At 37.3% G+C, this 15,714-nt stretch overlaps 1 protein-coding gene across 6 annotated transcripts in view; it reads left to right on the forward strand.

Moving 5' to 3' along the window:
- Positions 1-739: 739 nt before the first annotated feature.
- Positions 740-15,714, forward strand: part of Tsp97E (Tetraspanin 97E) — a 340,699-nt gene continuing 325,724 nt past the window's right edge. For 2 of the 6 annotated variants that reach the window (XM_090370674.1, XM_090370675.1), the window contains exon 1: positions 741-979. The gene's annotated coding sequence lies outside the window, so the exon portion shown is untranslated. Of the gene's footprint in view, positions 1,012-15,714 lie in introns of all 6 variants that reach the window. The other 4 variants (XM_090370673.1, XM_090370671.1, XM_090370670.1 and 1 more) reach the window with 4 other exon arrangements.

The following is a 15,714-nucleotide window of genomic DNA, read 5'->3' on the forward strand; positions in this document are numbered from 1 at the left end:
TGAGGAAAGACAGATGTAGGATAGACGTGCGGAAATTTGCCTTTAGCCAGCGGGTGGTTGGTTGGTGGAACAGACTTCCATCCCTTGTGGTGGAGGTTGATAGCCTAAATAAGTTTAAGGCTCAGCTGGACAGGTATTTTGAACGAACAGAGGGGTGAAGTGGAAGTGGAGTTTTTTTTTTTTTTTGGCTGATGCTGCATAAGCTTGCTTTCATGCATCAAATGCCTCTACTAATGCTAAATGCTAATGCTAAAAAGTCTTTTCTATTAGTGAGGCGTTACTTATTCAAAGTCGTGCAATACATGGGCAACTCGTTGTGTAGGATGAGCACAATATGAGATAAAGATGAAATGATGCCTTTTCCACTACTACCGTTGTTTTTCTTTAACAGTTGTCTATTGTGTATCTACACCGATATTATATAGTAATGTTTATTATGTACTTGTATATAGTAGAAAATGGATGAAGGAACTGAAAAATGAGAAAATTATTTTATTAGACATGTTTTGTTATAATATATTGCAGAATGTAAGGTTAAGTAAAGTTTATTGAAGTTACACTATTTTTAAGTTGTACGAATAAAGAATGAATCCAGACTTCGTGTTTTTTTTTTTTTTAGCTGTATTTTTTCAGATAAAATTGTGTCGTAGCATTTCGTTATGTCTTCGCGCTTAAGTTTTATTGCATGATCATGAAGAAGATCGTTCTTACAAAAAATATTCAAGTGCTTGGTCAATTTTCTCAAGGGAAAAAGCTTTAATTCTCTAATTTTCAAATCTTCGTAAATGCGGGGACTCGGATAATGAATACTCGTGTACCGGGGACTCCTGTAAAAAAAGTTGCAGTTGCATTTGAAATGTCATTTGGTGCGCCAGATTGTTGCGCGATGATTTCAGTGATCTAGTGCACTACACTGATCTTGTGTACAATGTTATGGATTCATAGTATGCTTTTGAAAGTGTGAACTTGTAGAATATTGGTTTGTTTCTTTCTAAAAAAAATTGCCATATGGTGATGTATTAATTTTGACCTAACATAATGTGCTCTTTAGAAATGAAGGAATGTCATTTAAAAGTTTTTTTTTATATTCACAACTCTGAATAAACAGTTTCATATTCAGTATTGAAAACGGAGAATTTATATTACTAGTATTATTATTATTATTATTATTAGCTATATGGTGCAAGGAAGCCTGAGGCTTATGCAGCACCAGCCAAAAAAAAAAAAAAAAAATTACCGAATTACCCCGAGAGAGAGAGAGAGAGAGAGTCAAAAGGGAATCACCAAGAAAAAGAAGAATGATGATATCCAGCTCAGGACCCTGGGTGTGCCAAGCCCATACTCACCAGATGTGAGCCCCCGGGGTTAATTAGTATTGATAAAATGATGCAAGGAAGTAAACCTAGCCCCCACCTATTAACATTTTTCCTCAACCTTCGGATAATATGGCAATCTCACCAAATGTATTTAGTTCCAAACTGTTTTGGAACTAGTATGGAAAAAGACATACTGTTTTTCTTAGCATCTTTTGCCAACGATTTCTCGTAATCTGCCTTCGCCTGCCTAACCTCCTTTGTGACCTGATTACAGACTAGCTTATATCTGCCATAGGTTTCTGAGTTGCTTGGTGTGATTTTTTTTTTTTTTTTGGCTGATGCTGCATAAGCTCATACACTTGCTTTCTTGCTTCACATGCCACTACTGCTACAGACTGAATTATTAACCTCTGACAAATTTTAACATATCTATTTTGCTACATTCCTGTAAAGTTGTTTTCCTATCTAATACAGATATTGCTTGAGAAAATAGAAAGCCATCGGCATTTACGTTCACCTGCCAGTGGGTAGCCGAATACATAAGACCTTAATGTTAGCACAGTTCATATAATCATCTTCCTTCTTATGTTAGCACTGTTCATATAATCACATTCCTTCCACACTGGATAGAAATGGCTTGAGTTCGTTTCCACTCACCGATGTATGGAATTGGTTTTTTTTTTCTTCTAGAAGTTCTGTTTTTTTCTTTCAACAAACCAGCCTAGATACACGTGTAATTACAGGCAATATAATGACAGTTCACAGCCATAGTTGCCTTGCTGCTTAACACATACCTATCTTAACGTAAGATTGCCTACGGTAAACCGAGATAATATTCCTAACATGTATTGTGGAAAAAAATTAAGGTTCGATTAATCAAATTCATGTTGTCATCAGTAATAATTATGAACGATGTTCTTTTTTCTGTTCACTAAATAATTAAATTATGAAAAGTCTGATCTGATTATGAAAATAACAAAACTATTGGAATTATTATGTTAACATTTTAAAAAACTTAACAGAAGTTTAACAATTTCAAATCCAAGAGCTAAATTTTTAAAAATAAATATATCAACTAGAAGCCATTTCAGTCTGCAAGGACATATTTTTAGTGTGCAGGCTGTACTGAATATCCATGTGTAGGCTGTGGCAGACTGGCCTTGGGGATCTAGACAGTGATCAATGCTGGGACCAACAGTGTTTGTCCAATTACAGGTAGTCCCTGTTCCTGTAGAGGAGAATCAGGGAGAAAATAATGATGCTCAAAACACTAATTTGAAGTCACCTCCTTAAATATGGAACAGAAATGCACTTATGTTATCAGTGAAGCAGCTTTTTTTTTTTTTTATGTGAAAAGCCTTTTATTAAACATTATTTATATAAGTTATTCATCTTTTATATTGTACATGTTTTCATTTAAGAATTAACAAAAATTTAAAATACTTTTATTCTGATAATTACCTTTATAATGAGCATAACATTCCGGAACACATGGGGCCCCTTGGGCATAGTTCAGACTGCATTCTCTCTATGCATCTCTTTCTCTAATCACAACTCATAATGGGTTGTCTTTGTGAGTTATTTCCATTAAACAATAACTACAATTTTTAACAATTTTACTCCACAATAATTACCTCTATGATAAGCATCATGCTCCAGAAGCTATGTAGCCCTTTGATCACATGCACCAACTTTGTTACATGCTATCAAGGGATTGGCAAAATTTTTTTTCACCAGTTACCATTTTTCATGTAGCAAATTCATCCACCTCCCATCCATCCACTTTGACAGCAAGGAATTTTCAGAAAAATATGCACAGTGGATACAATAAGCCAAATTATAGAATTCTGTGTGAGCAGATATTAATACCATTCAGCAAGTGTAAATCGTACTAGAGTATGATTTAAACTTGCTAGATTGTGATGTTTTAACATTTACAGCTAATTTCAATAAAGTGATATTTGTTATCTAGTAAGTATATTTATTTGTCTCGTAAATTAAAGTCATAGGCTAGTAGATCAAATTGAAAACAAAGTTATGTATTCCCCTACCAATTTAGAAAAAATTGGTAGGGGAAAGGTATATGGGAGGATATAATTTCATTAACAAATTTAAAAACAAAACAAAATAAAAAAAAAAAAAAAAGTTATGAAGCATCATTTGATCCTTGAAAACTCCATGTGTCTTATTTTAAAAGATAATATAGTTAATGCAACAGAAACCACATATTCTGGCCCAATTCAAGCACTCAGTTTTCATTGCTAGGTGTATTGAACAAATCATGTTTTTAGCATTACCATTAGTAGAGGCATATGATGCAAGAAAGCAAGCTTATATAGCATTAGGCAGAAAAAAAAAACTTCCCATTTCACGTATCCATACGCTCCAAATGTTTGTTTAGTTCTGCCTTGAATTTATTTAAGCTGTCCACTTCTACAATGACATATTATTATTATTAGCCATATGGTGCAAGGAAGCCGAGGCTTATGCTGCACCAGTCAAAAAAAATTTTTTTCTGAATTACCCTGAGAGAGAGAGAGGGGAATCACCAAGAAAAAGAAGAATGATGATAACTAGCTCAGGACCCTGGGCATGCCAAGCCCATACGCACCAGATGTGAGCCCCTGATGGAAGTTTGTTCTAGAAAGTTTTAGAACAGATGTGTGGAAATTTGCCTTTAGGCAAATTTCCACACATCTGTTCTAAAACTTTCTGCACTGCTCAGGAAATTTTCTGCACTGCTCAGGAAATTTCATATCTTACTGCACAATTAACCCCCAAGTCCTTTTCATTCTCCATTACTCACAGTTGGAGGTGCACTATAGCAGTTGGAGGTGCACTAAAGGCAGTTTTAGAACAGACGTGTGGAAATTTGCCTTTAGGCAAATTTCCACATGTCTGTTCTAAAACTGCCTTTCCTCAATTTGAGTGTATGTCCAGTCATGTTTGTAATCTGAAGAAGAATCCCATCAGCATTGAGCCTGCTCAAACCATTCATGGCCTTATTAGCATTAGTAGAGGCATTTGATGCAAGAAAGCAAGCTTATGCAGCATCAGCCAAAAAAAAACCACTTCCACTTCACCCCTCTGTTCGTTCAAAATACCTGTCCAGCTGAGCCTTAAACTTATACACCTCAATCAGAATTAAACTTATACACCTCAATCAGATCACCTTGCAGATGCTTAGTCTCCAGACACTGCAATTTGCAGAACTTAAGCCTTTCTTGCTAAGAGCGCTCCTTTGGTCCCCTCACCAGTCTTGTTACCCTTCTCTGTATTCGTTCTAGCAAAACTACATCCTTCCTAAAATGAGGCCTCCAGACCTGTACACAGTACTCAAGGTGTGGCCTGACTATTGCCTTATACATGGGGATAATTACCTGCTTATCCCTGCTAGCAAAATTCCTGTATATCATTGTCAATACTCCATGACCTGCTCTGGGAGCCTTTCTGCACTGCTCAGGAAATTTCATATCTTACTGCACAATTAACCCCCAAGTCCTTTTCATTCTCCATTACTCACAGTTGGAGGTGCACTATAGCCAGTGTAGCTTATGCACCATTAAACACACACACACACACACAGTTGGTACATTTCTCCAGAGTTACTGCTATCCATACGCAGTACTTTGCATTTGTCAATGTGTGGTTTACTTTATGGGTTTACTTTATAAAGTAAACCAGTAAACCAATGTGTGGTTTACTGGTTTACTTTATTTTGCAGAAAAATAAAGTATGCCAGCAAACCAGAATGCCTTATAATGGGGGAGGCTTTCAACTTTCTGGATATTAACCAGAACTTGTGGAATGGTCAATCAAATAGTAGAAGAAATTTTATGGATTTATTGGATGACTGTTTTCTACCAGAGCATGTTGCATAAGTGAGAGAATTGCTTTTGATCTGATTACTATCAGTGACTCTTCATGCATCAAGGCTCTACAAATAAGGAACTACAAGGTGGAACTGACCACTTCAAGTTATAACTATTATCAAGGGTAAAGGGAGGGAATTTTCTTTTCTAGAAGTCTTAGATAGTTTTAAATTCTTTTCTGTGGGACTAACTGCAAATGAGCTCAGGGAAGTAATAAACAAAGCTGTTAAGCTTTGATTATTACTAATGCTATTATTATTATTACTTTTGATTATTAACTGAGATGTTAGTATTAATAGTGACAAGTGACACAAGAAAGCATGTTTATACTGCACCAGCCAAAAAAAAACAAAAACACCCCACGTCTGTTTATCTCATGTAATAACACTGACCAAAATCAAGAAACAAAATATATATTTTTTTGTGTCATTGGAGCAAAATTTGCAGTTTACAAAGGAGATTAATCCACTGATTCCAAAGGAAAAAAAAAAAAAAAAATGAAAATAATAAACGTGTTTCTATCACATCTGTATTGAACGTTAGTACAGTTAGTCCCTGACTTACATAGGCCCGAGTTACATAACTTCAGACTTGCGTAAATTTTTTTAGCGAAATTGTAAAGTTACTTTCTGTACAATTTTTCAGAGTGAAGTTGAATGAAGGAGCAATAAGTATAAATTTTTATTTTTGTTCCCATAAAAACTATGTTGGATAATAACTTGCAGCATAACTAGAATCTAGATAAATAACTAGAGTTGACATTTCATTTTCTGCTTCAAAAATTTGAAATATTTGACATGTGAACTACTTTGAAACGCTTCAGAGAAACTCACACGTTCAATCCACATGGGCTGTGTCCCATTGGCTATTTCTTTGAAGAATTACTCTCTATGGATTGTAGTGTCAGTTCAGTTTTGTTTGAGAGCAAAGTGGGAGCTTTTGTATGTAATATTTCTTGCAAATTGGGTTATTGTGATGAAGTTGAAATTCACGTTGTCCACCCATTTTCAACACACTATCATCATGTAGTGCATGCTTAATTTGCATCTTGTAAGGCGTAACAGCATCTCTTTAACTTAATTCTGTGAAGTTCTTTAAAGAAAATTTCGTTTTGACCATTATCATGGTGCTACCTAAGTGAAAGCGATACTACTTCACTGCTTTCCCCAGATAAAGTTTTTAATTGTTATGATATATAACTTTTTTTCTTCATTCTTCTGATTATATTATGTGATTTTTGTAATTTTGGCATATCAGGGATATAGTAGCAATATTTTATTAGTCATTTCCGAGTGACATAAAACTCAACTTTTTGTAACTCCTGGAATGTATCTCTTACGTATGTTAGCGACAGAGTGTACTGGAATTTTAGTAATTGATCCTTGAGGCTGTCACAGACATTCTCTCAGGCATGACAAGCTGGGCTTACTAACTGGGATTCTAAAACACTGATGGAACTGATATTCAGGTGAACACTTGAGCTAAGAGGACTGATTTTGGCAAAGTCCATTTCTATTACAGCTAAATCTGGTTCACCTTCAATGGTGAGAATTAGTAACCCTGGGTATAACCCCATGTGCAAGTCCTGAAATACGGTGCCTAGTATACTGGTGACCACCCAGGTGTGAATCAATGTAAGCAGGGGTTGAGGTGTGGTATCCATACTATACAGAGGCATGCTGCCTTCTCTGTTACCGGGCAGTACTAGGTGGTAGATGACTTTTATCAACCAGTGCAATACCACCACCACTTTGTTTATTGGAGGGTTGAAGTGGAGGAATGCATGTTTAGTATCCAGAGCAAAGCTCTGGCAACCCCTCCATCTCTTAATGCAGCATGATTGATGTTTCCAGAGCGCATCTCCAGCAACCCCCCATCTCTTCATGCAGCATGATTGATGTTTCCAGAGTGAAGCTCCGGCAACCCGCATCTCTTCAATCATGCAGTATGATTGATGTGTTTTGAGGTTATGGTGGACATCACGGCGAGATCAAATCTTCCTTCCATATAGCCCTAAAACAGTGTTTTGCAGGTCCACCGCTAGACAGTCCTAAAATGGTGTTTTCAGGCCCACCGCTGGACTAAATGTATTGGTAACTCTCTAGGAGGCTTTCTGATCAGCTAGTGTATAATCCCATTGCTTCAACACACTACTCACACTTCCGGCTTTCACAGAGTTCTGTTTTACCGCACAGAGTATACAGCGCAGCTGTGGTGAACCACTGTAAGTGCCCCCCCCAACTCAAACACTATGCCTCTCTGTGAACTGTTGGTCTATATTGGAACAGACTTATAGAACTGAATGCAGAAAATAGTCCTAAAAGCAAAGATTGAGACAGTGACAGAAGAGAAAGATAATTACAAGAATATGAACACTATCAGTCATGCCCTGGTAGTAAGGGCCAACAAAAATGAGTCCCAACTTAGACAAATATAGTTATCTTAAAGGTTAAACCAGAATCTACCCTCAAATCTAGTGAGGCAGTGAAAGACACTGCCATGACTAAACTGAAACCTCACTTGAAAGAAATCAGTCAACAACATATGCAAAACCAAAATAATGGTGTCAGTAGAACTTACCAGCAAAGAGGACTTGAGAAAAATTGAAGCCACCCAGACGTGACTAAATTGGGATTGGAATCAGAAAAACCCAAAGCGGAGAAATCCCAACATTATTATAATTTTTGATATTGTAGGGCAGGGGTGGCAAACTCATGGCACCTGTGCCCAAAGTGGCACGCACACAAATTTTTTGGGCACTCGGAATTCAGAGCTTCCTAAAAAAATTTAAAACTTCATGCAGTGATTTGTTTGTAGTCATAGTGGTGATACGTACCGATGAAATTGGGAAACAAAATTAAGAAAAAAATTTTGTATATATTTTATACATTTATTCGTGAGATAAAGTTATGCGTGAGATTATTAGTAATGACCGCATGGTGCAAGAAAGCCTATGGCTTATGCTGCACCAGCCAAAAAAAAACCCCGAATAAAATGAAAAAAAAACAAACTAATAATTAATAAAAGAAAAGGAAATTAAACCTATCATCTCCAGATAATCTTTGAATTTCCCCAAACTGTCAGCCTCTACCACCCATGTAGGCAACTTATTCCAGTAATTTATAACTCGCTGGCTAAAATAAAACTTCCTGCAGTCCAGTCTAAACATCTCCCCCCATAACTTGAATTTGTCCCCTAGTTCTAGCATCATTTATAATCTTGAAAATTTCATCCTCATTCATTTTACTGATGGCTCTCAGAGTCTTAAACACCTCAATCAAATCTCCTCTAAGGTGGGCGCCTCCATAGCCCACCTTGAGAGCACACGCTTCTTGATTAGACCGGGGGTTCAAGCCCGTGAGCCACCAAATATGGAGGGTGTGGAAATGACCACCGCATATCCCCAGAGCAATATGGCCTTAGTTGCCAATGCTCCTAAAAACCAGATAACAACAACAACATCCTCTAAGGTGTCTAGTTTCCAAACTCTGCAACCCACATATTCAAAGTCTTTCTTCATAAGGAAGCCCTTTTGCCGATCTCACCAGGCGAGTTACCTGTCTTTGCACCCTTTCAAGAAGCTCGATGTCTTTCTTTAGGTGCAGTCTCCATACTTGAACACAGTATTCCAAGTGTGGTCTAACCAAAGACTTATATAATGGGATTATAACGTCCCTATCTCTACTTGCAAAAGTTTGATAAACCATCGATAGGACACCATGGGCCTTCCTTGCAACCTGTTTACAGTGCTCTGAAAATTTCAGAGTGTGAATTTCATTCTCCAGTACTTGGGTTTAGTTGAACTCCAAGTGAATAAGTTATTTTGGGATTACTGTTTCCTAGGTGTAATACCTTACACTTTGTTGGATTAAAGCATAGATGCCATTTTTCTGACCATTCCTGAAGTCTATCTAGGTCTCTCTGTTTGGCAGTGATCATTAACTACCCTACCAATTTTAACATCATCTGCAAATTTAGACATCACACCCTCTATCCCTTCATCAATGTCGTTTATGAAAATTAAAAACAACAGTGGTCCTAATACTGATCCTTGGGGAACCCCACTTCTTACATCAACCCAATCTGAGGAATAGCTAGTTATCACAACCGTCTGCCTCCTGCCCTGAAGCCATCCTGCTACCCATTTAAGGATTTTCCCAGTGATTCCAAACTATTCCAGCTTATAAGGCAACCACTCATGTGGGACTGAGTCAAAAGCTTTGCTGAAATTTAAATAAACAATGTCGAAATTATTTCCTAAATCCAGCTCACGAGTGACCCTTTCAAAATAGTGAACCAGATTTGTTACACATTATTTTCCCTTTCCAAAACCATGCTGAGTATCCTTGAGAATTTCAGTTCTATCCAAATGATCCTGAATTCCACCCTTGATCATTGCCTCCAAGATTTTCCCTACCACTGAAGTCAGACTGATAGGTCGATAATTTCTCACTTCACTCTTAGAACCACCCTTATGTATGGGAGATACATTGGCACTTTTCCAATCGAACAGAATCTCCCCAGAGTATAGTGATGCTCGCATAATTAGCCTCAATGGTTCAATGCGCTCACTTGCCGAATCCCTTAAGATTATAGGGTATATTCCATCAACTCTAGGAGCCATACTGGCCTGTAGGCTTGAAAGTTTTTTCATTAAATAATCTCGTGAAATTTCAATATCATTAATTACATATTTTTAAACTTCGGTCCCCACAATTTCCCATTGCCACAAAAGGTTTTACATCTGTAAATATCGATGCAAAATAACTGTTGAGTTCATTTGCAACGGCAGCTGGTGTATTTAATACTATCCCCTTTCCTTTATGTAAAGGTCCGATCTGGTTTGTCCTGCTCTTCTTAGCATTTATATATGCGAAGAATTCCTTATCCCCCCCCCCCTTGCTCTGTTTGCTAGCGATTTCTCATAAACTGCCTTTGCCTGTCGAACCTTTTCTGTGGGTCTATTACAGATCATTTTGTATCTGTTATAGGCTTTAGTACTTTTTATTGCTCTGTAACTTTTCCATGCCACCTTTTTCTTCTCAAATAATGTGGCAAATTCACTATTCATCCAACTTGGAACCCTCCTCGTGTATTTTTTTAATGGTAAATACACATTCAAGGCATCTGTGATTAATGTTTTAAAAGCATACCGCAGTTCAATTATATTCGTCCTCTCTACGATATCTACCCTGTAGAGGTCATGTAGCACCTTAAGGCATCGTAATTTCCTTTTCTGAAATTATAACCCATTCCTTTGCCTTTTACTACTGTTACCCCTGTCTTCATCAACTAGCGTAGAACTCCGTGATCAATTCTTGCTACTGGTTCCTCTGCTGTCAGCCCTGTTATGTCATCTGATTCATGGGTGATGATGAGGTCTAGGATATTCTTTTCTCCAGTACTTTCCCTGACATGTTGATACAAATAAGTCATCTAGTTGATTTGAAAATTTTGTTCCCCAGGTCGAGTTTCCTTCCCATTTACTCCAATCAATTAGAGGCAAATTGAAATCACCCATAATAAGACATTGACGCTTACTTGCCCATTCCATTTGCATGTAGAGGCTTTCGTCATAATCTTCACAATCACTTGGTCTGTAGATTACTCCTACTCGCATTATACCTTTGTTTCCGATTATCTCACACCATACAGATTCTATACTAGCATGTGAAATGCCTAAATCTGGGAAAGCTATCGTCACACTCAGGCTGCTTCTGATAAGAATCATTACCCCACCACCCCATTCTATCTACCCTATCCTTCCTAAATACATTATACAAGCCCTACTAAAACTCATCATCCCCTATTTCCGGGTGGCATCACGTTTCCGTAAGCCCTATTATGTCTGCGTTACTTGTTTTAACCAGCAGTTCGAATTCGCTCATTTTATTGATGACACTTCTAACATTACTATATAAACAATTAAGACTTACTGTTCTTGTATATTTAACAACCTTAACACAACCCTAGAAGTTTTTTAGGCTCTCTTCCCTGGCATTAGCTACCCGCTCACTTGAAATGTTTCTGCCCCCAGAACATCTAGATAATATATATTATCCATATTCAGTATTTAGTGTAGCCTCCTTCAAATGGCTCCGTAGCCGAGTGGTCAGGAGCGGGAGTGCAGCAGCACACGCTCTTTGAGTAGACCAGGGTTCAAGCCCCTGACTACTGAATATGGTCGATCTGCCAACCCGCACCGGACAAGCGTGGCAGATTATGGTCCACTTTCCCTCAGCATGAATTGTTGAGTAGGCTTCCATCCTGCAGTGGGTTGATAATGGCTGCACTTTACCTTTTTTTTTTTTTTTTTTTTTTTTACCTTCATTGTCAATTACGGTTTGTATGTGGCATGGAGATGAAGATTACTCTTCATTAATTCCCATAAATTCTCATAAATATTTTAATTGCTATTTGCCCTTTACAGATTGTTTAGAATGTCAGCTCAACCAGCAAAGAAACAAAAACGTTCAAACGAAGAGGAGAGTAGCAGAGAATTTCAAGAATCTTGGAGTGAAAGATTTGGTATGATTAAGAAGGATAATAAAGCAGTATGCATTTTGTGTTCTGAAATGCAAGGGTAGTTTTTAAAATATTTAGTCAATTTTGACACTCACTCTCTCAGTCTATCCCAAAGGGAGTTATTTATACTATAAAAATCTCAAAGAAACTATGACAATCGATAAATTTACTAGTGAATTTACATTGAAGAGGAGCACCAAAAGCAGGAAGAATGTGGAAATCTCACCTAGAATCAGATCAAACTCAAGCTAGAGGAAAATGATATAGATATCTTTATACTCTAAGAACCCTACACACACACACACACACACACACATGGGTAAAGTTCAAGTTTACCCAAGAGGCTATCAGATCATACAATACAACTTAGGTGTCCCTTCTACTGCAATAGTTGTAAAAAATACTGACCTTGCTGTGACAAAGGTGGGTCACCTCTGCTCCCCAGTGGCAGTGTGTGCACACATCACCAGTGCAGTAGAACAGTTTTACATTATATCAATGTATTGTAGATCTGGTGAAGATATAAATCCTGGCATTGAATACTTACAAAGAGTTACAGCTCTACTACAAAATGCTAACATAATTGTATGTGCTTATGTTGACTGCCGGTCATCCTTATGGCCTTACAGAAGACAGAAGGCACACACAATGGCCAAATTCTCACAGAATATATAGCTGCCTCCACATTGCATCTGTTAAATCAGCCCCACCACCTTCCTACCTTTAGCAGCACTATGTGGAAGAGTAACATTGATGTTACTCTTGCCACAATTCAATAGCATACAAAATTTCAAACTGATGTACTAGCCAGCCTGGACTACCTCAGATTACAGAGCAGTAACTTTCAAATTAAACAGACATAAGAAGATTCAATATAAAGAAAGCAAACTGGAGTATCTTCACTGAACTCACAGCTGCAGAAACAGGAAACTGAGCTGTCCAGATCAAACAACAATTATAGCCCGGACAACCATGTCATTACTATGACTGACATGATTACTAGACATCAAACCTGTCAATCCCATGGAAAAAAACCCAGGAAGCAGGTAGTCCCCTGCTTCCTGGGTTTTTGAATACTTACAAATGTAAGTACAGTCAGTTCCCGCTTTACGAGTTCCTGGGTTTAAGAGTTTTTTTTTTTTTTTTTTTCATGTGTCAACAAAATCGAAAATATGAACATTAATTGCAAAAAATAAACATTAAACATTCATATATACCGCATTTCAAACCATACTATACAATACAGTGTACCCAGCTTTACGATATTAATCCATTCCAGAGACCATCGTATCGTGAAAATATTGTAATGTGAACCCAATAACACATTGTTTTTTGGCGATTTGTTCCACTAACTCGGAAGTTGTATGACTGAAGGAAAATTCCCTACAATATGTAAAAAAGCAGTAATCAGGCTAATTCTCAAGAACTCCCACAGACCCAAAATTTTATAGACCAATAGAGCTGCAGAAACATCTCTGTTGACCCTCCTTCCTGTATTGGGTAAAATATATGAAAGATTAATTTATAACAGAACATCGGTATACTACACAAGCAGGATATCACTCAGATAATCAGTATGGCTTTAAGCAGGGCAACTCTACAGAGGATGGTGTACAGTACCTACTAACAGCAGTATAAAGCACATTTCCATTCCATTTATTTGTACACACAATTATTACATTTATATACAAAACTTACAAAATATATATACAATTTTATATACATTAACATTCTCGTTATACATATATATAAAATACTATATTATATATGACCTCCTGGTGCATTGCATATGTGTATCCCAGAATCAAGGGTTTCTCCTAGGCAAAAGCCCATCTCCACCTAGTTCATCTGTACAGCCTTAGAACCTCTGTGAAGTTGGCCTAAAAATATGCATGTGGTATTATACACTGCCAATACAAGGCAGTTGCTACCTGGTGCTCTTCTCTAGGTCCGGATTTACATTAACTCTTTGTGCCAAATGCACAAGTCCCGCACCCACCGGAGGTAGTGCAATACCGGTGGGTTCCTATCTCTTTTCCAGATTACCCTGACCTTGGAGCAAGCAAATAAATAAATAAAATGAAATAAGAAATGAATGAAAAGTGAATCACTAGTGGAGAAAATTCCACCAAGAAATAGTAATTATTATATAAACAGTAATTATTATATAAACAGATATATACAGTATTTGTTTTAAATGTGTTCTGAGTCTCAGAATTCCTGAGAATCCAGAAAACAATATATAATTAGTTTAAATACAATGGACTAAGTTTAACTACAGAAATACTCTTCAAAGAAAGACCACCTTCACAGAAAGACCACCTCCACATAGAATAGTGACCAACAAGCTACCAAGAGATTCTTTCCACTAGAACTTCCAAACCTGCTGACATCTTGTCAATAGCAATTGACCTAAATCACCATTGATTAACATAAATCAACACAATAACAATTCACATAAATCTTCTGTTTCCACATTAACCTTTTGTCTTTTTGTGAAGTCAATTCCCAGGAGAAGCTGAAGTTCTTAGCTGAGTCCTCAATGTAAAAACAATTCTCGAGAAGGTTTGCAGAGCTGTAAAGTTATCACGATCTTCAACTAGGATATTTGCATTGGTCTCTGATAGTTTTGGAACCATAGACATTAAATCCACTCTAGGTTGAGAGTACAATGGATTTAATGAGAGTACTAGGTTGACTACAATGAGAGTACTAGGTTGAGAGTTCAAAAGTACATGAATCCACTATTTACGAGGCTTGGAATAACATCCCAGTCAGTTAGAATTTCATCTATTTTAACCGTGGTAAGGTGACATCTATGTTGGATACGCCGTTCACGATGGAGATGTGAACAGCTTGTGAGGCAAGTTTTGCATACTCAAGTTGTAGGGCAAAATTAAATCCTTGAGGGCTAATCCCCTATGGTCGGTAAAACCGCTGTGCCAGAAGTTGGATTTGGCATTTAGATCCACTGCTATTATAAGATTTTTAGAAGCAAAGTTAGCACATATATTGTCCAAATGATAGAGTCAATTGTATGTCCTCAGTTGGCAGGCAGTAAACAGATGCAGTATAAAAACCTATAAAAGGTGGGGAGATCATTAAACAGGTCACAGTGTCTGTACACAGACGTGTAATGTTGGTAACCACCAGATCATTATTTAAAATAACTATTGCACTTTTTGGAGGTTTGTCAAGCGAATGAATAATTCTTGCCGAGGTTGGAAAACCCATAACTTTATGGGCCCCACCTCCTACCTGCAAAGAATGGAAAGGTTCCTGTATGCAAATAATGTCAAAGTTATTTTCAAATGCTGCTATTCTAATCTCATCCATTGCCACTCTTGAGCACTGACCATTTATCTAAAGGACTTTTACACCCTCATATCCAAAATTGGATTCTCATCAGCTAACTCTGTCACTGAATTTGAACCATTATCACTCATGTTTTGTTTTACTTTCTGTAAGCTATACTGCTTTCAAGTATTCTGGACACTTAGCATCCCTTACAGAATGATTATAATCTCTACTATGTCTCTTTAAGTTGATACATTTTGAGAATCTTTATGGGGACACTCTCATAGACACGACCACCCTCTGTACGGTGTCCATAAGAAACTGCCTTATGGGATCAAAATTGGGCTGAGTGGCCATACCCCAAACAACGGAAACATTTGCTTACAATCGTACGCCTACAGAACCTGTGTGATGTGAATCCAAGATAGATTCTGTCACTCTCCAGAATATGCCTCATCATACGAGGACTAAATCTGATCACCCAATTAACCACTTTTTTACCTGATCCGGAAGTAAATCTGAAATACACCTCGTCTTTAACTTCATCCTGCGAGAATTTAAAATCTTTTTAGTTTTTAACGAATAGATCTTAAGTATATCCTCCTTAACATAATCACGAGGGACATCATATATTAACACTGTTGGATCTGATAATCGAGGTTTCTCTATTGTAAGATCTATCTCTTTCAAGGCAAGAGCAGAAG

Source organism: Mastigoproctus giganteus, chromosome 3, assembly GCF_048544385.1.
Source record: "Mastigoproctus giganteus isolate SK-2022 chromosome 3, ASM4854438v1, whole genome shotgun sequence".
Taxonomy (NCBI): domain Eukaryota; kingdom Metazoa; phylum Arthropoda; class Arachnida; order Uropygi; family Thelyphonidae; genus Mastigoproctus; species Mastigoproctus giganteus.